The sequence below is a fragment of the Lathyrus oleraceus genome, chromosome 2, assembly GCF_024323335.1.
Source record: "Lathyrus oleraceus cultivar Zhongwan6 chromosome 2, CAAS_Psat_ZW6_1.0, whole genome shotgun sequence".
NCBI classification, from domain to species: Eukaryota; Viridiplantae; Streptophyta; class Magnoliopsida; order Fabales; family Fabaceae; genus Lathyrus; species Lathyrus oleraceus.
In genome coordinates this window covers 449,503,771-449,515,179 of record NC_066580.1, presented here as the reverse complement: position 1 = coordinate 449,515,179, position 11,409 = coordinate 449,503,771, and positions in this window count along the sequence as shown.

The following is an 11,409-nucleotide window of genomic DNA, read 5'->3' as shown; positions in this document are numbered from 1 at the left end:
AAATCCGCCGATTAAAATCCAATGTTTAGCAATGAAAAGATTCAAGGAAAATGGAACAAAAATCCACAAGCATCATATTGTATTAATCAATAATATGGGGTATTTATAATGACCGTAATCGAAATGAAATGAATGGAAAAAATAAATACAAAAATAAAATTGCAAATGAACAAAATGGCAAGAAATACATGTCACAAAAATTACAAAGAAATAGCAATTAATCTGGTAAAAAATTGTAAAAGAAAACAAAATAGAAGATGGAGAGAAAATGGGAGAATATCGGAAAAGCAACAAAATAAGAAAATGGGGCCAACAACTTTTGAACCCAGGACATAGGGGTTGGGAGGCATAAGCCTCAACCACTCCCTCATGGTCCTCTAGCTACCAAGTAAATGCAATGAGAAATATATATATATATATATATATATATATATATATATATATATATATATATATATATATATATATATATATATATATATATATATATATATATATATATATATATATATATATATATATATATATATATATATATATATATATATATATATAATAAACATTGAAAATGGAAAAGAAGAAAAAATAAAACACGAAAATACAAATGAATGGTGTAGGCAAGGTTCAAACACGGGTCATGGTGGTTGGGAGCCCGAAGTATCAACCACTCCACCATGACCCTCTAGTTGTCATCTAATGAAAGCTAATAATATTTATATAAAACACACCCGAATAAAAATGAAAAAAACAAAGATGAATAATCACAATAACAACATGTTCTTCCATGAACCACTCATGCTCTTCCTCATCTTCATGTACTTCATTATTTCTCAGATAAAATCTTTTGGTCATGAAGTGTGATTATGTTGTAGAATCAACGAGAGTTTTGTGGTGGTTAATGGTAGTTACTTCAAGTTGAAGAAGGAGGAGTTCAGTTGATGTGGTTATGTGTCGCGGTTTCGCGAGGGTGAGTTGTTGATGTTGTGAGTAATGGTGTTTTGTTTTGTTTATGGTGGTGTGAAGTAGGGAAGAGGAGACGAAGAGTGAGAAACATGTTATATTAGGTTAAAGATGATTAAGCTTGGAGGGAGTTATTGGTTGGTGTGGAGAGTATGGTGGAAAATGGTTGGTGAGGAACGAATGAGGAAGAGGCTTGGGAGACTGTGATATATTTGCGTGAGAGGGAGCAATGTGGTTTGGTGGTATCGTGGAGGTAGTTTGGAGGTTTGTTTATCATGAATGGAAATGGAGTGGACACATTGGGAAGAAGGAAAAAGAAGAGTTGTAAGGATATGGTAGTGTATTTGTGTAGAGTTTACGTTTGTGGTGGTTTAGGGTGTTATTGGATGAAGGAAGAAGAAGAAGTTGGAGGTGGAGAGGGAGGTTTAGAGTCTGTGGTTGGCGGTTTCAGATGTTGCATGAGGAGAGAGCAAAAAGGTTTAGAAAAGGGACTTATGGTGTGGTTGGTGAAGGAAAAATGATGATGAATGGTTGTGAGAGAACAATGGAAAAAATTATGAAAAAACATCCTCCTTCATTTTTGGATCTCCTATTTATCACACCAAGCAAAACCCTTTTTTTTCGTTTTTCAAAAAAAAACTTGGAGCCAATTTAATGGTCCATCCTCCCTTAATGTTATTATCCCCTCTCTCTCTATCTATCTATCTCTCTCTCTGATAACTGTCTTTTTCTCTCTCTCTCTCTCTCTCTCTCTCTCTCTCTCTCTCTCTCTGTAACGTGCGTGGTGGCTTTCTATTAGTGAACCCTCACCTTCATGCATTGCGTACCATTTAGTGATCTCTCCACCATTATCTTCAAAACAACAAACAATTGCCAGCTGCAAATCAAAGTGAGTGGCCATGTGGCACACAATGAATGGATGAAAGGATATATGTGTTAGTTCGAGAAATTATAACCGACCTCTCTATCTATTTCTGAGATGTTTGGATTTTTCAAAACTCTATGGACATGCAGAAGAGATATATATTTTTAATTTGACCAATCATAACTTTACTTTTTAAAATAACAATTAAGGTGAAACAGAGTCAGGAACAATGAATCCCTTTATGATAAATAAATTCTTTTTTGTAAGTTGGTTATTAGGGGTAGTAGTTCCTACAAGGGATCAGACTAATGACGTATACAATACTTGAATTGTCGATGTAGATGCTACATATTTGGATGTCATCCTTCAGAGACTACGAGTATAATAGGAGCATCCGTCAACAAAAGCATTACCCTAAGATGATCATCTCGTGGCTATTGAGAACGAATGAAATTAGATGGTTCCATTTCTTAATCTTTTCGACCTAGGGTCCTTCCGTGGGAGGAAGTCATAAATATTGAGAAAAATATGTCATTCACAACCACTTATGAAGGATTCCTCGACAAGTTCAGAATTACTAATCCTTTTGAAAAGTCTAAATCGAATGGATAGAGTCTTATACATACGTGAGGAAGGAAATACTAAAAGAAAGAAGAAACAATCTTCTTCTTTCTTTTATCACTTAGGATCCGTGCGAGATGAAAGTCTCCTGCACGGTTTTGAATGAGAGAAAGAAGTGAGGAACCCTCTGTTTGACTCTGACTCTCCCACTCCAATCGTTTCTTTTCTTTTTGTTACTTCGAAAGTAGTTGCTTCAGCTTCATCCACTCGAATTTTGAATATTCCTTTTTATTTCTCATCAAACGAATGACATCTTCTTCTGGAAATCCTAGCTATTCTTAGCATGATATTAGGGAATCTCATTACTATTGCCCAAACAAGCATGAAACATATGCTTTCCTATTTGTCCATAGGTCAAATTGGATATGTCATTATTGGAATAATTGTTGAAGACTCAAATGGTGGATATACGAGCATGATAACTTATATGTTATTCTATATCTCCATGAATCTTTGCATTGTGTTATTTGGTCTACATACCAGAACTAGTAACATTTGAGATTATGCAAGATTATACACGAAAGATCCTTTTTTTGCTCTCTCTTTAGCCCTATGTCTCTTATCCTTAGGAGCTCTTCCTCCACTACTTGGTTTTTCCGGAAAACTTTCTTTATTCTGGTATGGATGGCAAGAAAGTCGATATTTCTAGGTTCCAATAGGACTTCTTACAAGCATTGTTTCTATATACTATTATCTAAATATAATGAAGTTATTAATGACTGGACGAAACCAAGAAATAACTCCTCACATGCTAAATTATAGAAGATCTGTTGTAAGATCGAACAATTCCATTGAATTGAGTATGATTATATGTGTGATAACATCTACTATAGTAGGAATATCAATGAACCCTATTATTGAAATTGCTCAAGATACCATTTTTTAGCTTTAGCTTTTACAATTGATTTCTTAGGTGACCTCTTATCTTACTAATTTAAATGAAAGAATTAGCAGACTTGTTCCACCCAAAATGAGAATTGGCTAAGGTTATGAACTTATAATTGATAATCTGATGATCGAATCGATTCCATGATTATAAGTTCATTCCATTTAGGATTAATTAGGAATAGGGGTATGTTTTTTACATATCGGTCATTATTTGTGACCTTATATCAACATAGAATAATGAAAACTTACGAAAAATAAATGATTTAATATAATAGGATAATAGGAGAGAATAATGAAAACATGTGAAAAATCAAATGATTTATTATAATAGGAGAGAATAATGAAAACTTGTGAAAAATCAAATGATTTATTATAATAGGTTATAATAGGATAGTATGAGAGAATAATGAAAACCTGCGGAAAATCAAATGATTTATTAGAATAGGTTATAATAGGATAATAGGAGAGAATAATGAAAATTTGCGAAAAATCAAATGATTTATTATAATAGGTTATAATAGGAGAGAATAATGAAAACTTGTGAAAAATCAAATGATTTATTATAATAGGTTATAAAAGGATAATATGAGAGAATAATGAAAACCTGCGGAAAATCAAATGATTTATTATAATAGGCTATAATAGGATAATAGGAGAGAATAATGAAAACTTGCGAAAAATCAAATGATTTATTATAATAGGTTATAATAGGATAATAAGATAATATGAGAGAATAATTAAAACTTCCTACCAGTTCCTATTGGGAATAATTACAATTTCATACCAAAGCAAAAAAAGAATCAAATAAAAATGTTTAGCATATGATTTGCAAGTATTTTGTACGAGATTCTTTTAGAGGTTTATGCCTTCAAATACTGAATTCAACCGTTGTGATCGGACTCTATTATGGATTTCTGACTACAATCTCCATATGACCTTCTTATGTCTTGCTTATTCGAGCCCGGGTTATGGAAAAAGAAGGGTTCGATACGGAAATAGCAGCAACAACTGGGTTTATTACGGGACGCCTGATGATCTTCATAACGGTCTATTATACGCCTTTGCAGTTGGCATTGAATAGACCTCATACAATATGATTCTTACTAGTACCATATATTTTCTTTTATTTTCTACACCATAATTACAATCATTTCTACTGGTAGGCTTGGGAATCTGGCTTGTCTTTTGGATACAAGGATCCGATTTTGGTGGATCCTGGATACAAGAATCCAAACTCAATACGTAATTTGAGGACTTACAAAGTATTCTTCAATAATCTTTTGTTTCAACTATTTTATCCCATTGTTGTTCCAAGTGCAATCTTATTAATACTAATGAACATTTATCTGTTTCAATTCAATAATAAATTATTCTTAATAAGTAGTTTTGTTGGGTGGTTAATTGGTCACATCTTTTTGATGAAATGTATTGGATTAGTATTAGTCGGGTTAAAGAAAAAAAAATCGATCAAATCTAAGATAATTATGAGATTTAATAAATACACTCTCCTACAATTGCGAAATTATATTGTGTAAATGTTTGCAGCTTTTTCATTTTTCTTCTTTAGGCAATGCACCGTCCTCGTAATATTATGGTGACGAAATGGCAGACTACGACGAAAACCAGACGGAGGAAATCCAAGTTGCAATAGATGCGAACGAAACTAACTAAGAAGATATTACTGTTTATCTTTTTCAGAATGAGAAAAAAGAGACGGCTTTCAACAACATAAATATTGACAAAAAGAAAAAGCTCGCCCCGTTGGAAAAATCTCTTGTAACGACTCTTTTCGATTATAATAGATGGAGTAGGCCTTTGCAACATATAGAAAATGATAAGTTTGATAGGGTTGAAAAAGATGAAAGTTCACAATTTTTCTTTCAAACATGCGAAAGTGATGGAAAAAAACGAATATCTTTCACGTATCCACCTCATTTACCTACTTTTCAGAAACTCTTGGGAAAAATGTATCTCTTCAGAAGTGATAAAACCTCCTATAATGATAATGAATTGTTTAATTATTGGAGCTCGATTAATAAAGAAAAACAAAATCAACTAAGCAATGAATTATTTCAAAAGGAAAAAAATTCTATATAGGAAAGATAAGAAGAAAATTAATCATGCGGATGTATTTAATATTCGAAGGCGATTGTCAGATGATAAGCGGAAAGGAAAATACTTACCTAAAATATATGATCCTTTCGTGAATGTACGCTTTCATGGAGAAAGCCAAAACAATGTTTCACTTCGACCCTTTATTACAAATGAAACTGATACAACAAAGTCCATTTTGGTAAATAAGATTCATGGTCTCCTTATTTCTATTAATAGTAGTTCTCCAGAATTTGACCAGAAAAGAGATCAATTTGATAGAAAATTATTATTAACTAAAATTGAGTTTTTTGTTAAGTTAATCAGTAAATTTTCAGAAAAATCAGTATCAAGTTTTCATTTTGACACACTTCACTTATTTCCAGAACATGAACAAGGAAAAATCTATTCCGAAGAAAAAAAAACAAAAAGAAACTTTTTTTTCGATGCAATTCGGACTACTCATACCAACGATACAATTTTCAATAGAAGTTTATCTAGTGTAATAAATGAAATAAGTAAAGAAGTTCCTCGATGGGAATACCAATTTCTCAATGAAATCGAGATATCGCTGGACCCTACCATATACATAAAGGACTCTCAGACTTATTGTCGATTATCGGGCGCTCAAAGTTTTTTTGAGTTGTGACACACTGTTCTCTAAAACGGATGAGGCTTACAATCTGGATTTTACGAGGAAGCATCCACCAATAGACCCAACTACAGAATTTAGTATCCCATATTATCTATGGAAAATAGATTATGATCGAGAGACTATCAGAGGATCTGTGTACGGTCAAAGGCGTAAAATAGCAATTTTGAAACTCTTTTAAGAAAATGTCCATTTTCCGATTTTTGTAGACAACTACCTGTTTGGTGGTACTTTCGGTGATATCACATAATATGTGAAAGAATATTTCAGGAAACCTAGTACTGATAATTCAGAATTTTTGCAGTTTCAGAAAGTGCAAGAAGAGAGACGGAAAGAAGACCAGAAAGACGAGACTGCAAACAGACTTGAAAAAATCGAAGAGGCCTGGAAGAGTATTCTATATAGTCTAGTAGTAAGAAGTTTTGTAATATTATTCCAATCAATGTTTAGAAAATATATTCTATTACCTTCATTGATAATCACTAAAAATATAATTCATATCTTATTATTTCAAAATCCGGAATGGTATGTAGATTTTAGGGATTGGAGAAATTAAATCCATGTTAAATGCACCTATCAGGGCGTTCCAATAGGTAGCGACTCATTTTCAGGAAACTGGTTCTGGGGCGGTATTCAGATAAGGGTCTTATACCCTTTTGTTATGAAACCTTGGCACAATAAACCTAAGGTACGATCTATTGGAAAAAAGAGACACTCAAAAAAGTGTACTTAAAACAACCGCCTTTGAAAAAAACTTATTGTTTTTAACAGGTTATGGAACAAAAGTCGAAGCGTACAATGATGAGCATGTCCCAAACCCATTTTCATTTTTGGGTCCCATTTTAAATAAATAAAAAATATTGAAAAAAGATTTGAAAAAGCGATTTCAAAAATTTGATAATCAAAAAGAAAGAAAAAAAGGGTCTCCAATCCTGTTAGAAGAATTAGAAGAAATAGAAAACGAATTGAGTGAAATCCAAAAAGAATCACCAATTAATCCAATGATTGAGGAATCGCCCGATATAATTCAATCTATTAACTGGACAAATTCATTAAAAAAGGACAAAAGACCTTAATGTTAAGATAAAGACAATCTTAAAAGAAATAGAAAAAATGACAGAAGAAAAAGACAAGGGGCTTATAACTGATGCTAAAAGATTAGAATTAAAAAAAAAATCATTTCCAAATTCTAAAAAGAAGAAACGTTCAATTAATCCATAAATCCTATTATTTTTTAAAATTTTCATGGAAAGGCTATACATACACATCCTTACTACTAACTATGTAGAACGTTTCCTTACTTCGAGCACTGTATAACATTATCTTTATTATATTAAATTTATTCGTTATTTATTTGAATTAACAAATAAAATTGTAAAGAGATCCATTTACAATTACAATAAAAAAATGAACAAAGAGTTGATAAAATAAATCAAAGTATAGTTCCCTTTATGTCGACTATAGACAAACCTTGGAAGATGAATTCAGAGAACTTTTGTGATGTATCTTCTTTGTCACAAGCCTATGTATTGTTTAAATTATCTCAAAGTCAAGTTAGTAATGGATATAAGTTAAGATCTATTTTTGAATCTCAGGAAGATCTTTTTTTATAAACAATGAAATAAAGGAGTATTTATTGAGAATACAAGGAGGAAGATTAAATTCAAAATTAAGAGATAAGAACCGTCCCAATTTTATAATGAATCAATGGACAAATTGGTTAAAGGTTCATTATCAATATGCTTTACCTCAGAGGGCGTGTTCGAGATTAGTACCACAAAAGTGGAGGAATAGAATCCATGAACAACGGGTAGCTCAAAATAAGGATTTAGATGAATTTGGTTCAACTCAAAAAACCCTATTAATTTTTTCCAAAAAAGAACAAGTAGACTTATTAGAATTAGAAAACGGAGCAGAAGTGGACTTAGTACAAATGAAAAAAACAATAAAAAAAACAATATGGATATGATCTTTTCTACTATCAATATATAAATTATGCAGATACAAAAAAAATCATATATTTATGGATATAAATCACAGTCTTATAACACACCTAAAAATCTCAAAGAGTTATTTGATATAATGAGCGATAGTCTTATCCAAAATTATATAGGAAAATATGTATAGATATGGAAAAAAATATGGATAGAAAGTATTTTCATTGGATGGGAAAAAGAAAAAAAAATTCATAACGAATCAGAAAGTATTGACCCCAATATTTGTTTTTTTCCAAAAGTAAGTGCATATAAGAAGAATCCTTGGATCTTACTAATAGATTTCTTTTTTATGTCATTATATACAAACAACATTATTGCTGAAACACAGTTAAAGTGAGAAAAGAAAGAATATGAGATTACAAGAAATCTAAATTTATATCTCACAAAGTATTATACGGTCCGTCCCCCTCGTCCCCATCGTCGCCGCCGTGGTTCTAAGATAAGTACAAACAATGTGACTCTAGTTAAAGAATGTGATTTCTTAATAAACAAATATTTGGGTTATTATGTGCACTGTGTACGTGGCGTCACATACGAGATCTTTCAAAATTTTAACACACAAGGTTACTTGCTTGAGTTGAAAAAGCTAAAAAAATCACTATTGTGGCTATAAAAAGGGATATCAATATAGAAAGTTTGGTGCGTCTGAACAATACGGACTTTTCTGATGCATACTCTAGGGACACAACAAAATTGCAGGACTACCTAATGTTTTTTATTGAACCCAGTCGTGTTTCTATAAAAAAATTATGAACAAATCTTTATATATCAAACCATAAGCATATCATTGAATCACAAGCACAAAATTTTGAAAAAAAAAACTCAAAATAATCGTCTTTAGAATTATGATTTACTTATTCCCGAAAATCTTTTGTCCCCTAAATGCCGTAGAGAATTGAGAATTTTAATTTCTTTGAACTCTAGGAATAGAAAGATTGTGTGTAGAAACACAATAAACGAGAAAAAAAATAATTCTTCTCAAGTTTTGACTAAAAATAAGGATCTTGATAGCGATACAAAAAAACTAAAGAATTTAAAATTCTTTCTTTGGCCAAATTATCGATTTGAATATTTAGCTTGTATGAACCGCTATTGGTTTGATACGCATAATGGAGTCCTTTTCAGTATATTAAGAATACATATGTATCCTCGATTGAAAATTTGATTGAAAATCTAGATTTTGGTTCTATTTATCATTATCATCATATTGCTTTTTTTGTTTGTTTTTTCTTTGATAAAATTAATTAAATAAACATAATTTCAAAATTTAATTAAAAATAAATGATACATGTAAAATTCAAACAAAAAACACAATTAGTTCTAAATAATCGGCCATATTACTTTGACTAAAAAACAGAAATAAATGGATCAAAAAAGAATAAAAATCGAGCGTAAAAATGCCCGAAAAATTAAAACGATTGCACCACAATGATCAATGTAAAATAAACTTTTCAAAAACATATAAGTTTTAATCAAATTTTGAAATAGAAAGCGTCTAGTTGAAACGGTCAGACGGATCAAAATTTGACCAAAAAAGTAGTCACAAAATAAATCGAGCACACCATGTTAAACTACGTGAAACATAGATTAATAAAACTGATGCCTGCAAGCTTGATTTGAAAATTTTTCGCCCGTAATTTTGACTCACACTTGAAAATTGATTCAACTCGTTTGCTTGTAGATCCAAAAATTTATTTCGATTGATATTCTAGGCATTATGCAACACGGAATGCATGTTATGCTATGCAGAGATGCAACAACAATGATGAATGTATTGAATTGGAGATTCAAGATCAAAATCCGGGTCATCTTAATATTTAATTATCTCTCGCTGTGATCATATGAAGAGTGTACTACTTCATACTCTCTTGTTGAAGATACTTAAATAGGGGAAACTATCACACTTTGATTTTGACTCTAAATTGCTGATTCAATATATTCATCATAGCTATTGCATATGTGCATAGCATAACATGCATTCCATGCCGCATAATTCCTAGAATATCAGTCGATTTTTTTTTTGGATCTACAGGTCAACCGGTTGAATTTATTTTTAAATGTGCATCAAAACAGCGGGCGAAAAATTTCCAAACCAAGCTTGCGTACATCAGTTTTATTAATCTACGTTTCACGTAGTTTAACTTGGTGTGCTTGATTTATTTTTCGGCTACTTTTTCGGTCACATTTTGATATGTCCGAGAGTTTCAACTGAGTGTTTTCTATTTCATAATTCGATAAAACCATGTACGTTTTCAAAAAGTTTATTTCACACTCATCATTATGGTGCAGTCAATTTAATATTTTGGGCATTTTCGCGTATGAATTTTATTCATTTTTTATCCATTTATTTCTATTTTTTAGTTAAAGTAATCAGGTCGATTATTTATAATTAATTATGTTTTTTGTTTGAATTTTAATTGTGTCACTTATTTTTAATTAATTTTTGAAGTTATGTTTAATTAATTAATTTTATCAAAGAAAAAAGAAAGAAAAAAGAGAAATATCTTCTTTCATCCATTCATTATGTCCCACGTGGCCACTCACTTTGATTTGTAGTTGTCAATTGTTTGTTGTTTTGGAGATAATGGTGGAGAGATCACTAAATGGTACGCAATGCATGAAGGTAGGGGGTCACCAATAGAAAACCACCACCCACGTTACACACACACACACACACACACACACAGAGAGAGAGAGAGAGAGAGAGAGAGAGAGAGAGAGAGAGAGAGACATTTATTGGAGAGAAAGAGGATAAAACTTTAAGGTAGGGTGGACCATTTACTCAAAATAAATTCCAACCAATCAAACTCTTTTCTCGCCGTCGTACGAATGACCCTTAAACCCTTTTTTCAAACGAAAGGTATGTTGTTTCAAGATGATGCAAAACATGTTTCATCCACTTGAACATGTGAGTAAGCTTATGATTTTTCCCATGAATATTGATTTGTAAATCCATTCGGTCGTGATGCAAATGTCCCCTTCTCCACTTGTTTTGTGTAGCCAAAAATATTTTCGTCGACACAAAGTAGTTTTCGCTAAAATCGACCAACAAATAAACCTTTCCTATCCAGAACTATGTAAGCCTTAAGTTCTCTATTGCATCCGGAGATACGTAGGAGCAATATTTGTAAATCTTGTCAGCCCCATTAATAAAAAAATAGGTTTAGTTCCTTTCTTCGCACATTAATAAAAATACAAAAAAAACATCTCTTTTCTATTCTTCTTTCCCTCTTAACAACTAGAGAAGTCTAACATTTTTAAGCTAACACTAACGCGCACAATTAACCTAATGGTTCCCGTTGAGTACAACGGGCGTGAGGGGTGTTAATACATTC